We start from the raw sequence: 27,690 nt of genomic DNA on the forward strand, positions 1-27,690 counted from the left end.
TCAAGTAGGAGAGCAGGAAAGCCTGGGAGTAACATCAGCAGTTCAGTATCTGGAAATAAAGGCAACAAAATCTAACAAGTTTTATTTTATTTTTAACTCCTGCATAAGTTCTAATATTTTGATATGTCAAAAGAAAGCAAAAAAAAAAAAAAAAAAAAAAAAAAAAAAAAAAAAGATGTACACTGTTTGAAGCAACTTATCTTCTTGGTGTGTTACAAATAAGCAGAGCAATGTATTTTGGATCTTGGAATGATCTGATCATTCTTAAGTTCAAAATACAACAATAATTTTTTCAAACATGCACTCTCACAATTACTAATATGACTAAGGTCATATTAGCACCAAAAAACACAGAAATGCTACAAATACTGAATTCAATTAACTTTGAAAAATTATTGTCAAGGTGTTTTTGCTTCAACTTGAGAAAGTTTTAATTAATATGAATGTATAATTATTGTTAATAATTGTAAATATATTTATAATAGTAAATACTTACAACATTAAATGTTATAAATGTAGATAATGTTGACATTTATTGGAGGCAATTTCTTCACTTGAACACTCACACTATTGACCATAGCAGTAATTCATTAGCTTCTTCAGGCATAAATCCTGGCTCCTAAACTAAAACTTAGTTTGTGTGCAATAGAATCTATTGAATTTTATAGACTATTGAGAATTAATATCTGTATTTATTGTTTAACACAGGCACACATAGTATACATATATGCATACATATACTAAGTATACATATGCGTATGTTCAACGGAGAAAAGATAAAAGAAATGCAATTACAATGAGTGGTTACATGTCCAGGTTAAAAAATAAAGAAGAAGGAAACAAATCCCTTCTACCACTACTAAAGAAGGAAGTCAGCTGGATTTACAGCTCTACAGCTAAACAGATCATGTGATGGAAAGTTCAGCTGCTGCAAAAGGACATGCTGACTTGACAAATGCAGTATGAAAAACTGGCAATCATGCAATCTCAACACTACAGGGTGGATTCACCAATGTTTTCAACTTGTATGGAAATCATATCCTTCTCATGTTTTTGTTGCTCTGCAAAGAGACTTACAAATGCTTCAGGCAGGAGGAATTTCTTCTTCTTTTTCTTCTTTCTTCATTATTATTATTATTATTATTATTATTATTATATTTTTAACAGCTGAAAATTCTGGATCAAATATACCAATGCACTCATACATTTTAATGCAGCTTGATTTGCTTGACTGTTTCTCTGGCTCAAAATGTCCCATCTGTTGTTCTGAATTTTATTGTGCCCATTCAGCAAGCATTTTCTGTTCTAACAAAGTGGATACAAATATTAGTATAAAAAGGAAGAAGCTCTTCCTTATACAGATGTTATTTCATATGGATGTCGTGACTACAGTACAACCCTGAGATTCCCAGTTGAGTGAACAGAATGTGCATGAAACTGTGAAACTAGATATTAAGAGCCTAGGACACTGAGTTGGTACACAGCTGTGGGAAGAGCCCCTTTTCCTTTCTCCGTGGCACAGTACTGGCATAATTTCCCACTCCGAATGATGACCATACTTCAGCTGAGGAGAAGGAAGCTAGCTGGGGGCTACCTACTTGGCAAAACTTCCTCACTGTCCCTCTCCTCCCTGAACCCACGCCTTGCAGTGACAAGCTTCAGAGAAATAGAAGTAACTACCAAGCTTCTGAGGCACAGTGAGGAATTAAGAGTATCTCAGCTGATGGATGCTGTTGAGGAGACATTCATTTCCACCCGGTTATGCTTAGCACAGCCCCTTACTCACAGAGTAGTGTGAAACAAGTGGTTTCAGAGAACCGGTCAGCAATACGAGTCCCTACAGCAGGGCTGTAGGTGAGAACAAAACATTGCTCCTTTTATTTTCAAAACAAAGCAACAATTGAAATATCAAAGGATCCTGTTTCTCCACATCAAAGCATTGATATGAATCCTTTATGCCACTGGCAGCAGAATTTCAAAGGTATTACATTCCTCGGAAATTCTGGGAAGGAGAGGTTTGGAAATGCAAAATTATGAACTAGAAGGGTTGGGGCAACTCTAGATACATTGGGAGGAACTCACAGGCAATTTTCAAGGGCACAGTCTGAGAAAAATCCGTAGATAATAGTTTTTGTTACCTCCATTTATTTTATCAGGAGATGATGGTCAGAGTTATATGTTTAACAAGGAAAAACAAACAAGCAAAGGAGCAAACTCCTGAATTTCATGCAAAATATTTTAAGAAATCTAAGTAAATATCAATAATCCCTTAATGTTGCTGCCCTGGTCCAGCTGAACACAGAGTGGGCCCCTAGGATGGCCACTGCCCTAAATGGGCATGTCCAGTCTCCTGTGTAGTTACAGGGACGTTCAGTGCAGAGCTCTAGGTGTTCAAGCAATACTTGATCTTTAGGCTATTACAGTCCATCTGGATTTTTTATCTGCTAAAAGATCAGGGCCAGATACCTGCTGTCTGTGAGTTTTAGTGCACTCAGTGAAACTACTCTTTCTCAGAATTTCTGACCTGCAAGTTTTAATAAGAGAGTTATACATGAGACTGAAGTAGATCTGAAATTTAAAAACCAATAAATAATCAGTCATTCCAGTGTAAATCACACAACAAGTGTATATATATATATATATATATATATATATATATACAAAAACAGAAGCCTTAAAAAAAACTTAATTTTCAAACTATTAAATTATTTGAACCTTGAGCTGTTTACCGTTCATTATCGCAACAAAAGTGCTTGCAGTGTCTACTCCAGACAGTATCAGTGAAGTGAACAGGAATTGTCTCGGAAAGAAAGGTTTCTTTAGCACACAGAGATAACGTGGAGCTCAAAAATAGGCGTAAGCACAACAAAAATAGGTAGTGTTCACTCATCTTTTTTTCTTGCTTGCTTCAGACTGCTCTGAGAGATTTAATTTCAGAACAGGAAAAGATTCACTTTGGACTAAATGAATCCCTTTCGACATTTGAATTTAGCAGCTTAAGCACTTCCTATAATTAAGTCCAAAGAAATACTTATTTTAGGCTTAAATAAATCCCCTTGGAGTTGTCAATGAATGCTAAGTTTTCTGGACTCCAGAGAGATGTAGGGGTCCAGGGATTTCTCCTAAGTGCCTCATTACCCATTAGCTTGCAAAACACATTTATTTTCAATACCTGTAATATGATATTGAGTTTTAAGAGAGTGAAAAATCAGTTGAGAATCCAGCAGGAATGTCCCCTTATGAAATTTAATATGAAACTAACTTCAATCCCAGTTTTCTTTCCTGACAGAGTGCAAGCTAACATGAAACACCATACAGGAAGCCTTTTTTTTTTTTTTTTTTTTTTCCCTCCTTTCTGCTTTTTAAGCGCCCCATCCCCACCCCCACCTCTGAAAACAATGCACAAAAAGGGACTCTTCTGCTGCCTGCCAGAGGTGTCTAATTACTAGCTGGAAACTCCATTCATCACCCAGGTGTTAGAAAACACAGCCCTCTAATAGCAGGCCATTGCACTTCAGTGAACTTGCCCTGCAGGGGATTGGACTGTTCAAGGCCAAGCCTAGGGAAACCTGTTCACAGCCATATGGAGGAGGTCTACAGCTTTGTTTATAACAGTCCTTTCTTAATTCCTGTTCTTCCTGCACTATCCCCACAGAGATTAAAAAATATGTATATATTTGCAGCAAAAAGCAGATGACTTCAGCCACCTGTCCAGTCGTTCTTTTTGGCGTAGAGATCATTGCTGGATCTCCTGTGAAAGATTAAAATGAAATACATGTGCATGAGCAGCTATCTAGCTTCAATCTGAAGAAGAAATAGAAGAAAAAAAAACCCTACTAGATAATTCCTCAATTTAAAAGTTTTTTAAAAAGATTGAAATTGACTTGAACAAATTAAAAAAAAAATCTGAGGCAGTGTAGTTTTCTATTATTTATATTCTCACCTCTAAAGATCAAATCTCGTTTCCTTCCATCTCTCTTTTTTGGGGGAGGGGAAGCAGAGAATGATAGGATGAACAGACACATCACCTTGTGCACTTCCCTAGTTGAGGCATCTGTGCATAATAGCTGTATAAAACCTCACATTTATCTCCCTGACATTTTAATTGAATTTTACAGGGGTTTCAAGAGCACTGACAAAAAACATTTCTTTCACCCAGATTTCCAGAGCTTCAGAGTCTGATTTGCTAAAGTTTAATTTTAGCCAGTTTTAAACAGTCCAGTACTCAAATATCTCTGTGTAAAAGGCCTATCCCTGTTGGTGCAAGTTACACCAGGTGTAACTACAATTGAATTTTAAGTCAGATCAGGAATGCAACTTTCAAAAGTAAATCTCCTGATTACTGTGGACTGAGTTGCTCTCCTCACAATAAAGTCTCAGAAAGCGTTAAATTGATTCATTTTGGCTGAAACTAACATGGAAGACGTGTTCCAGGAGCAAACAATTTCTTCCAGCCGGTAATAGATGCTCAGCCCATGGGACACAACTGGAGTTAGTAAAACCTCCTGAAATGCACATGGTGTTGACATACTAGGTCCTCAGCACCAGCTGGTTCACTCTGCAGACCCACTTCTACAGTGCCACGCTACTTACTAATGTTAGCATGGCCTGTGAGCATCTGTTGAGTAACAGATACACTTTAGGCCAACTCTATCTAGTCTTACTAACCTTTTTTCCCTCTATTAAGTAACGGATAAACTCTCTGTATCAACAGGTTGTGACCAGTTCATTTAGAATAAGAAAGGATATTGAACATCTTAAGGCAAACCCCTAGTCCACAAATGATTAGGAAAATGCTTATAATTAAAAAAAAAGAGAGAGAGAGAGAACTGGTTAAAAAAAAAGTAGTTCTGTATGTTGAAGTTCAAAACTCATGCTTGCAGTATAGATACATTTGCTTCATGCGGTGTTACAAAGTCCAGAAAGTAGGCATCATCTAGCGCAAGCTAGTTGTCTAGGCTTCTTTTATAGACAGTGGAGAAAGATATGCATTTACAGGAAGTGATTCATGTGATTGATCTTAAATGGTTATCTTAGGATGAGATATGTCTGCCTCTGGCGGTCGTTAGCTGCGATGAACAATGTATATAATGCTCCTCACCTGCATAGCTGAGAACAACCCTATGTTTACACAGAGAATTATGTGCATAGAAAGACCTCATCTCTCTTTTTTTGATCTGCAGCTTGTACTAAAGACAAGCAACTCTGGTCTACAAAAGAGGTGGCTATTTTTGCTTAGTGCTGTTTCTAAGTGAACATGACTCTCAGCAGAGATCAGATATGTCCATCTGCATGGAAGTGATGTAGGATATAGTCCCTGTATCACTGCGCCACTAATGTAGCTCAATTGCTTCCAAAACAAAATTTCCACTATCTTGTCACTCAACTACAGCTTCAATAAGTGGGAGGCCACCTTCACCCACCCAGATAGAAATTCAAATTTCCCTTGTTGAGAAGGCTCTAGAAAATATGGGAAGCATTGGCTCCTTGAGGTATCCTAAGGTCACCTTGTTATAAAGGACCGGAAATGAATATGCACATAAATCCTAATAAAACAAGGTATTGTCCATGTATATTCTGAGTTAGCAATGTTCTTCTCTTACAATTATGTTTATTAATTTGAAGTGCCTCTAATCTAAACAATATTTTTATTTATATTCAGATTGGGTCACTGAAGGAAACAAAGAACTTTCAGAGTGATCCTGCTTTTCAGTGCACATATTTGTTAAGATACACTATTTTCAGCTGCTGTGTTTGTGAGCACACTGAATATGGTTTATGTCTCAAATTTACGAAAATAGTAAAATTTTTATCTTTAATTTATTCCTTCCACCCTATTTCTAAAGTATCGCCATCACCTCAGAAGCATTCATTGTTCAATTCCCATCTTTATTTAACAGTTGTTACACTTCATCCCTGGCTTTCCTTTTAAAAATAATGTTTGAAAAAAAAGCTGGTCTCTCTGTCCATGGGGGTTTGATATTTACTATACGTTTCTTTATATTCAATCAGATTTTTTCTGACCCTTTTACAAAAATTATTTATTATTTTTGAATATAGTATTTTTCTTTTCAGAGGTATTCTACTTCCAAGGAAACTTGTTTAATAAACTCATATTATTTTGTTTTATTTCCCAACAACTGCATCCTACATTTTAATTGGATGATAAGTGTGTTTTCTTTTCATTAACTTTCCCAGGCCTCTCCTTCCTCTGTGATGAGTGGCCTTTCCGACCGCATTATCTCCAAACTCCCATGATGACAGGGAATCATTTTCTGAGTTCCTCTGGAAGGATGATGTCTCTCTGAATCATCTGCTGACAAGATATGCTATTATCTCTTTTATTCCTTCCTCCTCCTCTTTCCTCCCTCAAGGAAGAAAATGTCTGTACCTCCATCAAAAAAATGAATGAGTAGCTACATTTCTCTGGCCTTTCATCCATGCTCTTTACATTCTACCCATTCCAGAAGAGGAGGCTGAACTGGAATTGCTGTATCAACTAACATAAATAATTTATGCCTGAAACAGCAACTGATCTTCTGCAGAACACTGATTATAGGGTCTCTATCTCATCTTAGTAAAATGCTACATTTTACTAATAGAAAGAGGCCCCGAGTATGCTATTCATATTGCTAAAAACCTCTGAAATCTGACATTTATGCACAAGAGCAAAATAAGTTAGTGATGAATTACACTTATTTAAAGAACTTAACAGAATGCATAATATTGTGTCGTATATATAGAATATTCAATTTTCAAAAGGCAAAATAGTTGGAGTAAATGAGTCCAAGATGAACACTAGAGAATCTAGGATATTTTTCAGGAAGGTATCTTAAGTTTGGAAAATTTTAAAAGCTTATGTAGAAAGTTGTAAGCATAAGAGCTATGCCTCAAAATAATATTTCCAATATATTTCAATGACACAGTAATACCAGATAAGCATTACAGCAAAAACTAACTCTCTTTCACAGACAACTATTTCATTAAAAAGTTTGTGTGATTTTGGAATATATAATTTAAAGAATCCTCTTCCTATCTGATCAGCTAAAATGACATCAGAAGAAAAAACACATTATATTTCCATTTAAATAACAAATTAAAAAAAAAAAAGAAAACAAACAAATTATATGCTGAAAAAAGAGGAGTCGTCATATTTTCACAAGCTATGAGGGACATTTGTTTCCTCTATTTGCCTCAGCTTGCCTAGGTCTTAGTCTTTTGTATCACAGAAACTTTTGATCTGGTTTCAGAATTTAAAAACTTCACCTCCAGTGATCAGGAACATGTACTTTTCTCAGGTCATATTTCAATGAAAAGGATATGACCACAGCAACAGGAATTTGCATACTTTACATATGCAGTCAAGTTGCAGAACTATTTTCAAAGTTCTGTTTTACCATTACCACTCAATAAGCAAATCATGTCTAGTATCTGCTATGAATTTTAAATCCCTGATACCGTAGTGCTCATCTGTTTGCTCTGTGCTTTGCTACTGAATGATTATTCCCCTCTATTTTAACCTATATTTACAATAAGAAGAATCAATATCCCTACTTATCATGATTCCCCCAATTTGTGTTCAAAGGTCCTGACTCTCCATGCTGCAATCGTGTCAGTTTACAGCCTCTGGTCTGGATTTCACCAGCTTCCATGAGAATAAAAGGAAGGGTAAACCTGGCCATATAACAGAAAATTGTACAACTAAAGAGTTTGACCTTTGAGAGTTAAAGGCCAAAAGGAAAAGAAAGAACCTTGATAGATAAATGTCTGTTCTGTTCAGTGATAGCCGTGATCTTATCTGTTGGACTAAGTTTCCATGCACTGTGATCACTTACCCAATTCTGCTTTTCTAACAGACCTGATATTGCTGAAGAAGTTCTTGTATTCTCTACTAGAGGCGTTGAGCCTTAGAGGCTTACATAGCTAAGCTCTCAACCCCAGAAATGCAGAATCTTCCTTTTTCCCTGTGTGTCACATGTCCTATGCCATAGGCAATAATACTGTTCTAAAATTAAACAGGCTTTTTATAGAGAGAATTATTTATTTAAGTAACCTTCAAGCTATTCACATCATAATTGTCTTTCTTAGAAGCCAATTTCTCCCTCCAAGATTCAGCTACAGCAGAGGGTTTTTTTGTGTATTCAGCTTATATATTCACCCCTATGGCTCACAGTTTGCTGATTCTCCTGTGTTAATGGAGATCTGAAAGAGCTAAACAAAGAGTGTTTAAAAGCTATAGTATAAATTACTGAAGAGAAAAATGCCTCTATAAAGTCCCCCCAAATTAATGTGATTTCAGCTGGATGTTACTGAAAATGTAAATGATACAAAGGTGTCTGAAAGGAAATAATTTTCCCAAGCTTATGCATAAATTATAACATATATCATAACCTTAGGGTTAATGACATAAAAATTGAACTGTATGGAGATGGAAATAGCATAATGAAATATAAATAAGGCACTATAAAAATATTTATGTGCACATTATATACATAAATCTTTGTAAAATAACATATAGATTCAAACCTTTCTTTTTTCTTTTTCTTTTTCTTTTTCTTTTTCTTTTTCTTTTTCTTTTTCTTTTTCTTTTTCTTTCTTTCTTTTTTTTTTTTTTTTTTTTTTTTTTTTTGAGTTAGAAAGCTAGATCCTAACTCACTTAAGGTAAGGAACTCCATTTTAACTTAGCACTGAGGTACGTACTATAGAATCCTAGTGGAATATAGAAACATCATCCTGCATCTTCTGGTCTGACACTTCTGATGATGGCGTTCAGCAGCAGATGCCTGAAGGATGAAATAAACAAGAATAGATATAGAATTTTACAACACTCCCCAAATTCATCATCATCAGAATTTCTTGAACACATAGTTGCTTTCAGACTACTGTGTTTTCCAGCTACTAACTACCGTAGGCAAATCTCTTTAGGCATTTCTTCAGACTATTCATACATTTAGAGTTCGTGTTATGCTGCAGCTCTGAACTCTGTGGTTTTCTCTTCTGAAATTGGCACATCACTTGCGAGACAGGGGCAAAAAGAGATAAGGGTACAATGATTCCTCAGAAATCATCAGGTTTACCTAATTTTGTCCTGGCATAATCATCTATACTCTTGACAGTATTCAAGTGATGTAATTATTACAATCTTTTAAGACAGTCTGTTCTAGAGCTTTATTTCTCTTATCTTTTGAAACTTTTACTAATGTTTACCCTGAGCATTTTGTTAATTAACATGTAAATAAATCAAACCACTCCAAACCATAATAACTTAGTACTTCTTATTCTTTAGCTTTCTGGAACATGCTTTTACATTTTTTTCAGATTTAGCACAATCTCCATAAACCTTCTGTTCTTTAAGCTAAGCAACACTTTTTTATTATTGTTCATTCCTCACATAAGAGATTTTCCATAAATGAGGATCTTTTTGTTGCTCTCATTTAGACTCTCTCCACTTAAGCCACAAGTTACGAATATGCAGTATCCAAACTTGAACTCTGTATTCCAACTAATCCTTTAATATTGCTGAGTACAGTAGATGGATCATTTAGATGTCTTGCAGCCTTTAGTATAATTTATACATCTCAGTGTGCTTGCTTTTTCCCTAACAATATGATTCTGGTTCAGTATAATCTCAAGAGTGTTTTCTTACAAACTGCTTAGTTTTTCTCACCTTTATTTGCTCAGTTACTTGTTCCTATTTCATGATAGCCTCTGTTAAATACCATCCTAATTTTTCCCAACTAATATCCATAACAAATTAAGATCATTTTGAACTCTAGCCCTGTTTTTCAGTTTTTCACAATCACTGTTGATCATGTCTCAGTGCATTCAGGATTTTGAAGATCACTCATACTCATATATATATATCACTCATACTCATTTCTTACTGAAGATTCCTTGTCTTTTTACATTATTTTCATATGGAAGCCATTCCATACCTCCAATTAGCTAAGTTGATCTCTAGTGTATTTTTTCCTAGTTCTTTTATATAATCTTTTAGATAAGATAACAAAACATTTTAAGGTTCGAATAAATGATGTTTTTAAACATCATTTGTTGACTTAAAGATTCTCTTACTTTCCAGAGAATAGTTCCTAAAATAAGAGTGAATATCAGAATCCAACCACAGAATATTTAACGTATTTTTAAAGGATTAATGTTGCAAAACTAAGGACTTTCAATATTGCATGAAGTTTCATCACGGTAAATTTTATGCAGCACCTTCAATTTGGAAAGCAGACAGCTGTGTTCTGTTATTGAAACACTTCTTGCAATACCTGTCCTCATCTGGGTTCCTGGTTTATTGTGTAAGACATAAAACATCTTTTGTTCAGAAGAATGTTTACACGCATTTTATAGATATGATAGTGGAAAGTTATTTAAATTGCTTATGCAATCAGCAATTCCGGTCTCACAGAATGAAAATAGGTCTAGCTGCCAATTTATACATTTCTGCTTGTCCTCACCTTGTTATAGGTTTGATCCAGAACTCACTGAAATCACCACCTTCCTTTAACAAAATTCTCTCTGCATTTCAAAGCTCTGCAATGAGGCTTCAGCCCTACCAGTTGCTTGTCCTGCACAGATTGTTGAACCCCAGGGGGACCCCATGGACTGCTTAAAGTCTTCAGGCCTCTTTCTATGTGGAGCTGTTTTAACAGCAAGGACTAGGCCTTCACCATTAAGCACTACAGTGAATTGTGTCAGATTAGTCATTTTTTTACCCATCATACACCATTTTTGGCATGCTGGAAGGTATGCACACTGATGAAATTCTTAATGACAGGAAGTCATTTCAGCTGAGCTCAGGATATTTGTTGTTTTGATTGGAAAGTAGTACCGGCAATAAAACAGTAAGCTAACTCAAAAGATGAATTATTGCATATTCTTGTATTGCTTAATTAAGCAACAGCTTTAAAGCTAAATGCTGGTACAACATTTTCACATACACAAACAGCATCAGATAGCACAAATAATATTCCTGAATTATTACACAATTGAGAACACATGTGAGTGCCATTTCACATATATGAAAAATTCATATAAATGAAAGCAAGCACTTTAACTACCAAAAAAAAAAAAAAAAAATCATGGAAGCAGTAGAATGAAACTTTTTTTTACAGAAAGTGGACATATTGGGATTTATAAAAGTCATTTAACTACAGCTGAATCATTTGGAATTCTTTTTTTTGTTGTTGTTGTTGTTGTTGTTGTTGTAATCTTTGCCTATTGTCGTAATAAAGATATAGAAATAGAGATAAAGGTAGCACTAAAGAGGGAAAGAGATTTTTTTTTCACCAGTAGGTCTTAAAATCATTAGCATATGAGCGCCCAGGGATGAGATTCATCTCACATCGCTTTAAATGTATAAAATTTGAACATTAACCTCTGTGACAATTATCTTGTGCTTTCTGTAGAGTCAATAGAGGAAAAAGGAGTCTTCCGGGGCACAACTCATCTCATGGTCAGATCTAAAATCTAAAATAGGTCAGGCCAATTGTTTCTTTCCACTGACTATAAGGAAAATTATTGTGAATATCCCAAATATAAACATCTAATTCTTACAAACCTAAACTACGGGAGACATGTTCCATCCAAAATTTTGAAGAGACCGGAGCCTGCTAGTCAGTTCTGAATATACTGATGATTTTTTTAAGTCAGTGTCATATTAGTAGTCATGATAGAGTGTTTGTTTAATCTTGAGCCTGTAAGTTTTTTGAGCAAGCTGTTTAATATAAGTATATGAAAAGACCCATAAACCTCATTTGTAATCCTATGGAAGAACCTAACTGATGAAGCTTGAGATGAAGTACTTGCTAAGTGGGAATCAAGAATCTTATCATCTTATCTGTCTGTCAAGAGTCATGAATGATATGGACTCTAAACGCTAAAACCTGATATGCACTGTCACCTAAACCTATCTAAATTACTTTAGTAGATTTCTGTCATTTCACTTCTGAAAGGTTCGAGAAAGAGAAGTACTGAGGTATTTGTAAAGTATTTATGGCTCAAAAAGAAGCAGAATCCAGTAAAGGTTTCACAGCTAACCTCAGCTCGCAAGGTTTGTCAATCCATCAGTGCTTAATTGACTCAATTACTTTTAACAGCTGAGATAACATCTGACTAAACATCAAGTTTACCTTGAATGTCCTAAACCAACCTTTGCCATTCTTAAAGTCTGTTTATTACTACTTTAAATCTTAATTGAACTGACTCACTAGATTCACTGACTGAACTGACTGATTCACTAGAGATACACCCCATAATATTTTAAATTGTGATATAAAATGCATTTTTTTTCTTTAAATATGGAGTATTATTATTTTATGACTTTCAAACTCATTGTGAAGAAAAATTTCATGGAGAAATATAATTAATTTATATCAAAGAATACCCATGCAATATTATTAATGATAAGCATTAGTAATGAAATTTTCCTAATGTTAAAAACTGCAAATGGGAATTTACAATACCTATTGAATAACATAGGAGATGTCTATGGATGTAATATTCTGTATTGTTACTATACCACTCCACCACTTTGAAAACACTCTCGTTCACACACAGTGGTTGCTATAAACTCATGTCAACTTTACCTTCCTTCTACAACACAGTACTATAAAGAAGTGTCATTATACATGCTGCTGTCATAAAAATCATGTATAGCACTGTAAAAAGTTTCTTGTGGGACACAAGAAGAAGAAGAGGAAGAAACATTGAGTTTGGGGTGTGATGTGTCTAAGGAGAGAGAATCTATTGTTTCCAGCCGTGGTAAATCAGGTGGCACTCCCTAAAGATTTTATTCTACACCCACATATGTCCCCCCTACAAAAATAAGTTAATTTCCTTTCCATCCCACATGCTGCTCTCCCTGATGTCAGAGCAGTGAGGATATTATTGACGAGGGAAAATACTAAAAGTAAATGCTATTAAGAGCTTCTTTTGTTACAGTTAAATTGATTTTATAGTTAAAATAAACCCAAGCTGCCTTTGTGGTAGTTCCACAGAACTAACTTGTGCAATAGGTTTGCTTAACAATTCTGCTGCTCAGACTTAGTCATCCTTTTCTCAGTTCAGTACTCCTGCAAATGAAAGGACTGTCCTTTTACGGAAATTTGTTCTTCAAAAACATTTTATTCACTAGGTTTTCTTTTCTTCCCCCTCTCTTTTACTAAGCAAAAGACTTTTTAAATTTATTAAGAATTTGTTTCACTTCTGTCACTGCAGTATGTTTCATCTTACGTTCGTTATTGAATTTCTGTTCTGGGAATATATTTATGCAAACTTTAATAAGGTGGGACAAAAAGGCTAATTTTCTTGTGAATTTTGAAGAAATTTTAGTTGCAAAAACTGGTGGCAGCAAAAGCTTCAAATAAACTCAGCTTTCTAAAACCTACACACACATTTCTATCACCCTATATTCTTAGCTATTTTAGGAAGACATTACGGAATAAATTTGTTAAATTCAATAGAATTAGGCAGCTGAAGAACCAATCTGAAAGACAGTGAGGTTCAAAATGCAAACTTTTTTTGTTATTATAATTGATTCACAATTGAGTTCTAATTTTAGAAATATCACTGACATATTTTCAGTGCCTTTCATCCTTTTCACTAAAACATATAAATCTACCTCACACACAAATGACAAGAGCAAACAGCTCCTACATATTTGTTATCACACAAAAACATGCTCTTTTCATGTAACTGGGACTAAGGTAATTCTGAGAAGACGTAAATGACCATTTTTACTTTATAGAGCAAACACAGGATGCAGCAGCCCTTTTACAGAGATGTTTCCTGCTTTTCCGTGTCCATTTGGATTGCTTTTGCTCTCCAGACTGTGCCTACCTTTCTTGATACTGTTAGCAAAGTTCTAAGTCAAAAAGAAAGAGACAAAACATAATCATGATATGCAACCTGGTTTTAATTTTACTTTTACTTTTTTCAACCATGTAGTCTAAATGTCAAATTATATCTTTTGACTAAAATGTGCACATTTCTCAAAATATATTGCTGAAACATTTTTTAACATATTTTAATATAATTTAAATGTTAGTAATATAATTTAGTATATTCTATGGGAAATTCATAATGTAAAGTACTGCAGAAGATTAAGTATCGTTTCTATTTTACTCTCTGGAGAGTAAGGCAATCAGAATTTTGCCTCTGCATAAAAAGGAAAAGAGACTGGTCCTATATTAGAGTTCTGAAAAGAAATATAACCTCTCTGCCTCTATGAGAAGGAAAGTTCTTTCACTGCCATAACACTAAGCCTATTATCAGTGCTTCCATAAGTAGCTGCATTGGCAATGTTATCTAATTTACCTTTTGAACTGTATTTGCAACATTTTAAACTGCTTAACAGCTAATGCTCTTTCCCTTACATATTCTGCTGTATGGTAGCAGTTAAACTGCAAATTGCAGCACCTGTGCATGCTGTTTTATTTCACTTCACAGTTTCCAGATGGCATGGAACAGATGATACAGTGACTCGGAAAGTATCATTTACAATGGAGAAACATTTCTGCATGCATAGCACCGTGTCTCATCACACTGCAGCTAGAGCTCTGCAAAAAAAGGGTTTGAAACTATATAAAGCAAAAAGCACAACTGCTGACCAAAAGCTTAAGAATATCCTCTTCCTTTAAAAAAATTGCAGAGGCAAAGAGAGCTTTCCTGCCTCTCTGCCTACCCTGTGAGTTAATTATAGCAACTTTAAAGAACTATTGTGCGATCATGGCCAAAAAATTCCCAACGCTATTGTCATCTGGTCTCTCTTTTCTCATATACACTTATATAAGAAAATTAGTTGAGAAATTTCTTTCCAGGCTAAATTGTTCAGCATGGTCATTTTTTTTCCTGTGCTTCCACCAAGGAAGTCCAGGCCTCGTGTATCACAAAAACAACGGCAGTTCTGTCATCGGGCACGTCAGTGCTGCGTGATGGCGTGCGGTGATCCTCAAACCGGCAGGGATCTAACTCCATAAGTTCCTGAAGATGATTTAAACTAGCTTCGCCCAGCCATCTATCTATTTATACATACATACAGAGATATATGCAAAACCACACTATTTTATCTGTTTTTTCCCCTTCTTCCAGGGTTAGAAGTGCTGTATTTTCTACTGGAAGCTGCACAGTCCCCCCTCGTTTTCCATAAGCTCTCGTTTAACCACTAGAGGGCCGATAGATACTAGATTTCTTAGATTTGCCCATTATATGGTTAATGCTGGAAGAATCTGGAGTGAGTAAAGAGCAAATATTATTTCTGGCAGTTTGTCAGTGCTTTGTTTTGTTTGCTTGCCACTGGACACCGCTCAGGGAATCTCATTGTTTGAGTTCTTACGAGGCAAAGATTTGAGGAGCAGAACGCTGGTGAGGGGGGACAGAAGTGTGGGAGTAAATATGTGAGCACCTGGTCTGCGCAGTTTATCAGGCGCATACCTTCCCTACGCACATAGGTATGTAAACTTGGTGCCTGCATGAAAGACTGCACGTGCACACATGCATATGTACTCAGCTGCAAGTTGCCCAAAGATGTAAGAAAGCTTGCATTAGATTTTCAAAGATGATTACTAGTAAGGGTCTATCCATAGTCTTCCTTACCAAGAAGCAGTAAGGACAGTCCTGTGGTACAAAATTAGTTGAAAATGTTGTTACTTTGGGTAATTTTTAGATTTTTCATTTTAGATTAAGGCTGTTTTGCAACAGTTTGGACAAAATAAATTAAAACTCTTTTGCTCAAGGCCATTAAAATTGATTCAATGCAGAAGGATGTCTGATGGGGCTTCATGAATCTACCTCAGTAATATCTGCTGGAACGATTTTCAAGTACTGGCTAAAGTGCATTCCTGTGTATTTCCACTTAAGCCATCTGCCAATCTTAATACTTATTCCTGAGGGAGGAGAACTTCCAGTGCTGTTTTTCATTTAATTTGCAAGGACATCCTGTTTAGGTACTTATCAAAAGAACAGAAGAATGGATGCCAAATACCACAAGCCTCGGTTTAGAAAACTTAATGGGTCAGACTAAAGTAACAAGCTATATTTAAAAGAAGCTGCAGCATTCTTCCTTTATATTTGTAAAATATATGCTACTCTGCTCAGGCCAAATATGTTTATGTATGTCTCAACAATAACTGTATGCTGTTTCCTAAACACTAAAGGATTTTGCTAAAAGTTGCTAAATCCCACTAGTTTGATGACTGAGGATGAGATCCAAAAACTCCACAAAGCAAGTGAGCTATACACAGAAATCATGACTGACTTAGGACACCAGGTAGCTGAGCTGCCTAAAAAGTCATAGACCCTAGTGATCAATGCAAGACTGTTCAAGCAAATATATTTGGATGCCTGAAGGTTTGCTATTGTACCTGTACAGAGATATTTTGGCTCAGCTGTACAGGCTGAGCCGAGGATCTTGGTGCCTATCTCATGCTTCAGGCTGTTTGGCTCCAGCAAAAGAGGTTTCCCTGCCTCGCTCCACTGAATTGAGAGTGTCCTGGGAGCAGGGGAAGGAGGAGAGAGGAGGAGGATTAGACCAGCACCAAATTCAACACTGAATTCAGCACATGGTATAGCTGTCAGACAGACAGCTATTTCTAAAAACAGCCGGGGAGAGGCCATGGATTTGTCCTGGCCTGCTGGTATTCACTTCTTCTTTCAGAAAGAGTGCCCAACTACCAGTCTGCATGCAGAGCTGGGACTAGGATGGGAACACTCCTCCTCTCCTTTTAAATGTTTGGCTACTGCGCAAAAATCCATCAGTGAGAAGCACAAAGGAGAGCCTAAGTGTTGCCTGGCGGTTAATACGCTTGCATTCCCCTGGCAGGAGAAGGGGGTCTTATGTTCCATTTCTTGCTTAAGGACCTTACACTTTCTGCATTAAAGAATCATTGGGTAAAATGCCTTAACCTTCACAGCAAGATCTAAAATGCAAAGGGGATAAAATAAAAAGGGGAACCAGACAAGGAGGGACCTGTCTCAGCATACTAATAAAAATTACCTTATTCCTTGCACTAAATCTCTGGGAAGATGAATTCCTTCAGTTCCCACTGGCTTCACAAATAAATAAATAAAATCTCATCCTAGGGGAAAACACCATCATCTTCTTGTCTGATTTTTCTGATCAATATTATAATGTAAATCTACTGGCTATGTTTTTTTTTTTTTTTATTTTATTTTTCCTTCCAGGATCCCTCTTACACATAAAACTCATATAGATGCTGAGAGAAAAATCATCCCCTCTACAATATAGACTGATCTATCTTAGCTATTTATCTAGAGTTCTTTTACAGGCAAAAGACCAAGTTTTGGGCAGAAGTTCGTCTTATCCAAGGTTAGATACCTAGTAGAAGTTCAGTAACTTGAGCCCTGAAGGGTCTATTTCCTTCAGCTGAATACAAAGGAATCTAGAAAGGTAGCTCAGATGAAAAGATCTATATTAGAGATATCCAAAGTAAGCAGTAACACATGTTTCAGCATGGTGTTTGCCTGTATAAGGGCAACATACTCAGCCTCAGATCTTCCTTTTAGCTGAACAGCCAAACAATCAGTGATGATTCAGAACAGATCATAATAATAATAAAAAAACCACTAATAATATAAAAACTCTAAGAACATATCCTGAATTTTGTTTCCATACCAAATAAAACTCGACTGAAGAGACAGATACAATTTTGGAACCTGAAGAGGAGGAAAGTAATTAGACTACACATGGTCTAATTTACTGTAATTAGTAAGATGTGAACTCCTATTGCTTTGAAAAACAGACGACATAACACTTTGTTAGAGTGAATCCATGGCTAGGATGGATTCAAATGCATTGTTGGAAAAGAGAGTAGAAAAATTATTCCAAGGAGTCCACCAAAGATTGATATCTGAAGTTATCTTTGCATGATTTTGTGATCTATCTTCTAAAGAAAGGAAGGGTGGGAATGTTTGTTCAGTATTAGATTTTCTGGCCCCACAACAGTCTTGGCCCCTACATGAGTTTTTCCAGTGCCTTTCTGTTTCTGTATAGGCAGCTTGCATAAAGCTGGGCTTTGCTGCCTGCAAGAAGTATTAACCCTGTGCACTTCTCCTTCTTGTCTCCAGATCCAGAACAAGAAAACATTAGGTTGCCTGCCAAGAGTCCATATGTGGCTAAGGAGGAGTTGGTAGAGCTTGCCTATTAATGAAGAGCAGACTATGTTTCAAATCTGAAAAAAAAACATTTTTAAAATACCTACAGAACATGTTTCTACAAGTTTATGTAAGACAGCAAGACACTTACTAAAAAAAACAACGAAAAAGAAAAAAATGAAAAACACAGTGAAGGGATTCTCATGGGGGGAAAAAAAAAACTAAACACTGTTAAAGTTGTGACTCAGATGAATGACTGCCAGGAAATTCAGAGTTAAGGATGACATTCCATTACAAGCTCATGCTGTTGTTCCTGTCTTCTAGTTCTCACAGGCGTCGGAGAAAAGAACCTACCGTCTGAATTGTCTTGTTTGTGTCCGCTGGAGTTCCTAATGTGGCCATTTAAATGTGGCTTTCCTCCATTAGAGCATATTTCATTCATGAGCTCTAGGCTTATAATGACCCATTTTGAAGCTGCATTAGCTGCAGCAAGAGCCAGTTTGTCACAATAACTGACCATCAGCCACAGAGCAGTTACTTAGTCATCTCTAGCAGCATGAAACTATTTTTTTTTCCTTCATGTTCATTTTTTAAAAGGAGATTGGCCACAGAAATATTTTACTAAGAAACTCTATCTGATCTGGCACCGTTACCTCAGTCAGCAGAGCTCTCGCCCGACAGAGCGGCCCTCATTTGCTGAAACACCAAAGCTATCGTGAAGTTATTTTTAAAATTACTAATTGTAGTACTACCAGAGAGTTTGTTTGGCAGGGTCATAAGTTCCGTGTCATGAAGGACCAACACATCCATCTACTCTATCACCTGATGCTTTAGAGGCAGAATAACTGGTTTAGCTCTCCTTTAACAAAGAAACAAATCAGCTCGCTGTTAGAGCCAAGTGATGTTTGTCTAAGCAGCTTATCAGAATATTTCAGAAACTTACTTACAAGGGTAGATGCATAGGAAATGAAGGTCAAAAAGGATTAAGCTCAACTTTAGACCTCAGCAACATTTAAAAATCATTTCAGTCATCTTGGGGATATCACACTCTCATTTAGCTTAACATAGACGTTTTTTCCCCCCTTCTCTCTCATTCCGTTGAAACTATTAAAATTCAAAGAATTAATTTATAATTGTGCAGGCATTCCTATGTGTCCTGAAGTTTGTTCCTATCAATTGGCTCTTTATGCCTCTCAGTAGAGGCCGGATGTTTGCAGTTGCTGGCAGCTGTTGTTCAAGGCCCAGCTAACAGCTGATAGACTGGCAGTGTACATTGAAAGAGTGCAGCCCAGAGCCTGGGAAAGGTCCTAATGCTGAATACTCTCAGCTCCGATGGGTAATTAGCTTACTACATGCAAGATTAGAAAACTAGCACTGAAGATAGTTCATCTGACCTGCTTTTCAGAAGTCATTAGAAATTAGAAACGGTAATTCTTTCACAAGAAATGTAAAGAATTTTGTGAATGGGACTTGTTGGCTTTCTTTACTGAAGAAACTCTGTGTTAGGATTTGGGCTCTTCTGAGCATTTCTGGAAACAAGCGGTTATTATTTTATGCTTGCTTTCTGCAATTAATTAGTGTATTAGAAATAAAAGTATTTACAAATAGAGTTATATGTACTTGACTCTGGAACTTGTGGATGCTGCAAATGTCCGGGCTTAACCTCCCTCCCAGTAAATCGTCTTTTTAATATTATTTTATTTTATATTTTTGGTGGAGGGAGGACAGAGGAGGGAATTTCATTCAAACAGTAAAACTCTCATTCCTTCTGCATCTGATCTGAAAAATAAAAAAGTGAGGAAACAAGCTGTTTGCATAAATAGAATCTAGGCTTCAGTTTTCACTGTTGCTTATGTTCTGTGGAAATCTCCATATTCATTGTATAGACAAGGTCAGACTCAAAGCCAGATGGGATCAAATGAACTCTTCTGTGGCCTAAGAGGATCTGCTGTAATATTGAAGAAGTATCCATACGTATGGGGATGGGAGGAGGGTGAACATATCACATCTTTTTCCACATCGATATCTGCATTTAGACTGAGCTTCTTTCATAATCATGAAGTTGTTGGAAATTCTGATCTAAGCATGGCAATAAAACATTTTCTAATCCAGGATTGACACTAGCTCCCTCTATATTCTGATCGTATTTTCATGGGTTTCTGCAAAAATGAAGAAAATTATTATCTCCTTCACAGATGTTTTGAAAAAAAAGAAAAGTTGATGTCTATAACACACTTTCTGGAAAAAAAGTAAAATACTGTCATAAATAGGAGTCTAATGTCTGAGTTCTTACTCAGAAATTCAGAGAGTTTAATAGAGTGTGGATATTATAAGTAATTTGCAATATTAAAATATTTGACACATTTAATTCTTAGTGTCTACCTGTTTTTGGACTTCAGGAGCATTGATATCTATGGCTCATGTTACCCCACATCTAGCCCTGCAGAAACCACCTATGAGGTATCAACAGTATTTGAGCTTTGTGAGAGAAAACACACAAAGAAGAAGTTGAGCAAATCTGGGAATAAACAGAGAGCCTGACTGAATATTCTTTTTTTCTGCTGCATTAACTTACTGTAATTTCAATTTACAAAGACATTTGCTGCTATAGAAACTTCTTTGGAGAATGAGATAAAAATCTAGGAGCTGAAGCCTAGATTTAGAAGAAAAGACTTTAGAAGCATATGGCAGGGAAGTGAAAGGAATATATATATATATGTATGTATGTATGTATGTATGTATTCATGACTTTATTTATTTCATTGGGAACCTATGACTTACAAGAGAAAAAGTATTGGCTTTTTCTGTGGCTGGAAGTGAACTACACACCTGGGATGGAATAACATATAGAAAAATGTTGATTTCAAAGAGTAAGCTCTAAAATATTACTTTCATAAACAGATTTCTGGGGTGGGAGGCACTCATATTTCTACTCATCTCTGTTCGTTTCCAGCCAAAAATATTTGAGTAGGAGCAAGTTAAACACAGGACAATTAATAAGTGTATGACTTAGTCCACCTCAGGTCTCTACTGGATTAATTCTTGTGGCTGAGATTATCCCTTCCAGAAGGGGAAAAAAAAGGAAAAGAGTGAGAGAGAAATGCAGAAATGAAGAGTATAATGTCTTTTGCAGTGGCTGGTGTTCACTTTTATTAATTACTGACCATTATCTGTATACTGCACTGTTTAAAAGACACAGCTCCAAAGGGATTTAGCATCTCAAATAGCCAAATCATCAAAAACTGGTATGACTTCATGGTAAGACTTCAAGGCCACCCATTTAAAAATACAGAGATTTGCAGGTGTAAAGAACAACCAAGAAAAGAGTGCCAAGAGAAATGAGCTTTCTTCCTTGTGTTCATTATCTCAGTGCAAGAAAGACACAAGACAAAATGCCTGTGATTTAGCTTATCCACAACTTTATCAACATTCATGGGGAAAAATCTAGCAATGAATATTATACTCTTCCTGAGGGTGCTCTGCTTTTTCACTAAAGCCTCCACACTCATGTCAGATGTGCTGTAGTGACCCTTTGACCTTCTCTGAAGATAAAAGAAGGAAGTGAAGAAAAGAGTTTAGGCCTTTTCTAAACCAGAAATCAGACACACTTAATTTCATGAAACTTTACGTATCTGAAATGCGATGACTGTATCTGAGTTAATCATGTAGAGGACGGTGTGGAGTAATTCTCATTCTAAAGCAAATATAAAATAGAATTACTTCCCATTTTACCCATTTATCCCCACTGACTACAAGGAATGCTAGTTCAGACGTAGACATATACATTATGCATGTCTAAAGCTGACTGAAACAAATCCAGTCCTGGCCTCACCCAACAATCTCCCTGGCCCTCTTCCAGGAAAGATGTGCCATGAGCTTCATTTCAAGTTTAAATCAGTAGTGACCAAGACACTCCATTACATGAGAAGCACACTGAGAACTTCCTAAACTGCAAAAAGAATTTTATAATTTACTCCACTCATACCGTTTATATGCTTCAGAGAGGAAAGCAAGGAAAAATAGCATCATGTAACCAACATGGTTGTAAGAGGAAGAGATATTCATCCCTCTTTATCAGCCCCCAAAAGCAGGTGTCTGCATCATTGCTTGGGCTGATGAGGTAATGTTCATAATTTTTGAATAATTTGCTCCCAGCAACAATTCCCCAGGCAGGAGAAACTGTTTGTAAAACAATAGATTTCTTCTATGTTATTCCAATTCAGGCAATTATTCCAGGAATCCCACTTCTTATCAACAGATTGAGTAGTCTAAGTGTTTGTAGGGAAAGTACAGAGCATATGATAAATATGCTTGTGATAGCTCCAAGGTTGTTTTTTTCACCAGTCAACTCACACACACCTCCCACATCTAAGACAGAAATGGAAGCTGCAAGAGAACGTTTTAAATGACAAATGAGTTCCAGGGAAGACGAACATACTGTCTGACTCAGAAATATGTGAAGTAATAATAGTTTGTGCTTTCATGTTGCAAATTTCGCCACTAGCATGTATTAACTACCTTATGTTTTTTTGTTCTTATATTCACACATCATGCTGCTTTCCGCGGTATCTGGTTGATATTTAGCTCTTACTATTCTGTGTCTAAACTCAGAATTGCTTCCTTTTAGCCCTGCAAGATCTCCTTCAAATTAAAGCATGAAACAAGAAAATCTTCAAACAGATGCCACAAAATGCTAACCGTTATTAATACGGGACACAGAACATCAGGAGCAATGCTGATAAGAATAGTGCCAATTCATCTGTGTGTACATGTGTGTGTGTGTACGTGCATGTGAGTGTGCATGTGTGTGTGTGTGTGTAAAAGATGTGAGAACATGCTGAAGCATTTTAATGCATTGGGTGCATTACATGTGTGCATGTCATATACATATATACATACAATACATATGTTTTAGTACTAAATTGAATAATAACTTTAAGTTAATACTAAAACTAAATTTAAAGCCCTTGACAAGTTTGAATTAGATACGGTATGGATGATTTTATCTTTCACATTTCCCTAGAACCTATACAAGTTTTATGAATTAATCTGGAATAAGGAGACTTAGATCCATCCAGAGTGAAATAATCAAAAATTAAAAGCAGACCTCTATTGACATTATTTACTACTGAAATCTGACCTGGGTTTTATTTCTACTAATATAACGGGGCAATTTTCTTTTTTTTTTTTTTTTTTTTGTTTGTTTATTTTAGTTAATCCTGTTTTAATTTGGAAATATTTCTTCAGAATTTTTTCAGAATATTATTTTAAAAGCTATAAGCTGAAGGTACCTGAGAAAAAAAAGTAATTGTTTTCAGGGGAGCGTAATCTTTAATGAAGCAGTCTATAGTGATCTAATTTTATGCTAGGAATATATTTGCACACAGTATATATCTCACTTGGAGGATGCATTTTTTTGAGCTGAGATACATCCCTGTATGGTAATGGGACATTTAATTGTTGTTCTAAGTAGTTATTTCTGATGAACACAGAAAAATTCCTAGAAGTCTATGGGATATAATACCAATGGAACACTTGCATAATAAAGACTCTGTAACCAGGACACTCAGAAACTTAGACCTATAATTTAGACTCACACTTTCCATATTTTTATTTAGGAATGGATTATCTCCATGTTAGAATGAAAAGGAGGAAGACATCAAAATGAAAATGAAAGGAAACAGGAAACAGAAAAAGGGAAAGGGGAAAGGGGGAAGGGGGAAAGGGGAAAAAGGAAACAGCAGCACAAACTGGATTAAAAGAGAATGTTTGACTTTCATAATGGAATTTAGACTTACATTTTCCATTCCAGGCCTTTAAAATTTTGGTTCCAGGTCACACTTGCATTTTGAAGCCTGTTATATGGTTTCCATTCAAATATATCCTAAATGTCAGGAGAATAGTATATAGAGTTTCAGCACAATTGACTGAAATCAAATGTGACTCAACAATAAACCTCATTTTACCTACAGACCAAGCCTCTCTGATAGGAAAACCACCACACTGGGCAACTAAGTTATTATCAGAAAGCCATGGTCCGTGCTGAAAGAAGCAAAACTTCAACATCATTGCTGAAATCTCATTAGAATCAGCCTTGGGGATGCCAAAAAGAACCAGACCTCTGTCATAGGTGAAACAGGTAATTTTGCTTACAGTTAATATTAGCCTATGTGATTCATTATATTCCTCCCTTTTCAGCTATTTGATTCATTACTAGATTTTTACTTTTTTGAGTTGAAATTTTCTAAGATTGATTTTCCCTGGGGCTGATTATGGTAATGTCATTTCAACAATAATGGTTTTATTAAACTTTTTAACACCTGCCTTTACAACCTCAATATCTTTTTAATTCATTTTTGTACAAAATATTCTACACTTATTAAAGTACCAACTTAATGATGTTCAGTTACTAGCACTATAAGCTAAGCTTTTTAATCACTTGAACTGAAGCCTAAAATCAGATCTTAAGTGTCAGTTCTTAAAACAATGAGTTAATATAAACAATTAAATAGGGATAAAATTGAAGGATTAGCCTAATCTTTATATCATGTGAATCATTAAAAATGTGGTTTGAATTACTCTATAGTGCTTCTAGATATTGTAAATATTTTTTTCTTAAAAGCTACATTTGTAGGAAAGGAATTTCTTCAGTAATCTCATTTATCCATTCTAAATGTTAGCAGATTTCCTGCTTCTGTTAATGCTCCCCAGAAGAATATATATGTTACACTGATGTAAGCATTGAAGAGGGTTCTCTATCTAGGGTATGAATGCAGTGGATCTCTCAGCTTTAATTAATAGAAAGTCACTAGTTCAAGTTAACTTGATCAGGAGAGATGAAAAGAGTCTCCAGGTGGAAATTTAAATGTTAAAAATGGATTAAATACGGCACATTGGCAGAAGTAGCTTTATCAAGATTTCAATTTTTGGCAGTATGTCAACTTTGGAAAAAAAAGAATATGGAAACATAAATCATTTAGATTTTTGGATTTTATCTTCTTAGTACAAAAATGCTTTCTTTTGTGATGCTTATAGTATTTACATTCAATATTGTGATTTTCTTTAATTTTATCATTTATATAAAAAGATATAATGTAAATTTTAAATATATTTTAAATTTTATATAATAATTTTCAATGTTATGCAAATATTTTGGACTTGAGGCAATATATTTTGAATCATCAAAGTTCAGTTCTTCCAAAAATAGAATATACATAAAATCTAATTACATACAAAATCTTTAAAGGTGAATATTTGGGCCTTTTGAAAAATTCAAAACATAAGTGATTTCAGAATACTGCTATTTCCAAAGGCAAGAAATTCTGGTCTCTCAACAATATGAAATAGCCTATTTAGTTAAATGAAGTGTTACTGAGTGTTTGAACATCTGCAGTAGGATTTCTGTTAGAGATGTACTAAGTTCTGCCTCTTCAGCAGTTGTTCTTTAGCAAGTGCCCTGAATGATTTAGGACAGATAGACTATATAGCAGACACTTATCCAGTCATGACTTGCTCATTCTGCTTACACTATCAGTATCCTGCTTAATTACTCCACTTATTTTGTTCAATGATTCAATGAAAAGGACTTGAGGTATAGTTTTTATCTATGCCACACAGAGGCTAACTGACCAAATGCTATCAAAATATGTACTCAGGTGAATAAGGTGAATAAGCTGAATTTGGGGATCAATCAAAATATTTTAGTCCACAGTAATAAAAATGTGAAATGAAAGTGAATAATTCAACAGGAAAAAAAACAAAACAAAACAAAAGCAAACAAAGAAACAAAAAAGAACAAACTTCAGAAGGGTGATAACAGACTCTTTCAAAGTAGGCCTTATGTTTAGTGGTAGAAACAAATAGCTAACTGTAGGCATCCAAATATGAAAGTGTTAGCTACAAATTTTAGACTATTTTTTATGTTATAATATTAGAATGTAATTAGAATATATTTAATGTATTTTATCCAACTTTTTCCATACTGAGGTTCTATTTTAGAGTATGCCTTATTTTTCTAATTATTCCATGGTTGACTGTGGTAGTCTGTTATCAGCAGTTTCTGCGTTTCTGCTTTTAGCTCTATTACTGACTCCTTAGGTGATCAGCCATTACTTTTTCTGACTGTTCAGGCTGGAGGATGGTGATAATGACTTGTAACAACTTTATTGTTGTGACAATAAGATATCAGTTTTCTGGCATTTCAATGAACTTGAACTGAATGTAAAAGGAGAACGAATGAAAGAGAGATGCTTTGCTAACCTGTATTAGTTATTCTCAGAAAAAATTTAGAGGAGCTGATTAATCAACACTATTTAAAAGGGAGGTAGAAAAATTAGAACTAGAATTATACATATTTTATTTTTTGTTTGTGCAAGAAACAAATTGCACAGAGGTTAACCAGCGTAGAATGACCACTTGCTGGCCCGGGATATGAAACTGGGAATCTCATAGAGCAGCAGCTTTGCACTTTTTAAAATGCGTATAGTATTTCTTTTATAGTCCATAATGTTTGAAAAAATAGCATTGTGAAGGTCAGTCTAACAATTAAACTACTAATACAAAAAGTTAAGTGTTTGAAATTTCATTACGAGTGTCAAACCAGGAAGAAGAGAAATCAATCTAGTCAAAATACCCTATAGATATAGGACAGAGAAACTTAGCTGAAGTTCCGTGCCAAGAATGTTCTTGTTAGAATCAGCCCTGTGGCTGTGACAGCAGGCACACTAATGATGGAGAATGCTTTGAAATCATCTGTCAGGTTCATATCTGCTAGAGCTCTCTGCCAAACATACTTGATAACAAAAAGGATGACTTTTTGATTTAGACATGCAATGACACATATATATTGACACGCTTCCCCTCTATGCTCAATACCATGAGTAAACTGGATTTCTTTTTTTTAATGACTACATGATAAATTGAGTTAATAATATAAAGCTTGGTACAATAAGGAAACTACATCAATTCCTGCTGTGGAACTTCAGTCAAAACCAGGAAACACTGCCGATTCAGTATGATTAAATGAAAATTTAATTTTCTTCTTTGCCTGCAAAGCATATTATTGATATCAAGTTCATCATTTAATGTTTCCCCACATATATATAGCTATACAGGAAAACTTCAAGCACTTTGGTCTCAGTTCATTTACATTAAAAAAAAGCCCTTTGAGGTGTCCCACAACATCCTACCTTACCTCCAGCTGCATGTGAAAAAGATGTCATGTCAGATGTCCTATAGGTCTCCAGGCAGCCCTGTGTAGTATCTTGAATATCCTAGTGCACCTCAGATGGAACAATCTGTTTAGGTGACTGAACGCAGCCATTTGAAAGGAGTAGATTGTGTTCCAGTGCCAAAATGTAGATACATACATGTGAGTTAGTCACACAAGATCCTGTTGCAATCTTGTCACTCAGTTAATGGGTTTAGAGAGTTACTGAGCTCACTCTAAACTAGACACATTTTACATAGGCCAGCTGAATACCTCTCTCCTAGCCTAGATTCATCTGTCAAAATCTGAGCATCTAATGTTGATGTGCTCTGGTTTCCTGACTGGCCTTCAGCTGGCAGTCCAGA

At 35.6% G+C, this 27,690-nt stretch overlaps 1 long non-coding RNA gene across 1 annotated transcript; it reads right to left on the reverse strand.

The window, feature by feature from the left end:
• Positions 1-23: 23 nt before the first annotated feature.
• Positions 24-27,690, reverse strand: LOC134140590 (uncharacterized). Its single transcript, XR_009958436.1, has 3 exons — positions 27,311-27,690; positions 8,701-8,783; positions 24-49 (listed from the first exon to the last, which is right to left on the reverse strand). It is a non-coding gene; the product is annotated as an uncharacterized LOC134140590 (long non-coding RNA).

The sequence above is a fragment of the Rhea pennata genome, chromosome 1 (genome assembly GCF_028389875.1).
Source record: "Rhea pennata isolate bPtePen1 chromosome 1, bPtePen1.pri, whole genome shotgun sequence".
NCBI classification, from domain to species: domain Eukaryota; kingdom Metazoa; phylum Chordata; class Aves; order Rheiformes; family Rheidae; genus Rhea; species Rhea pennata.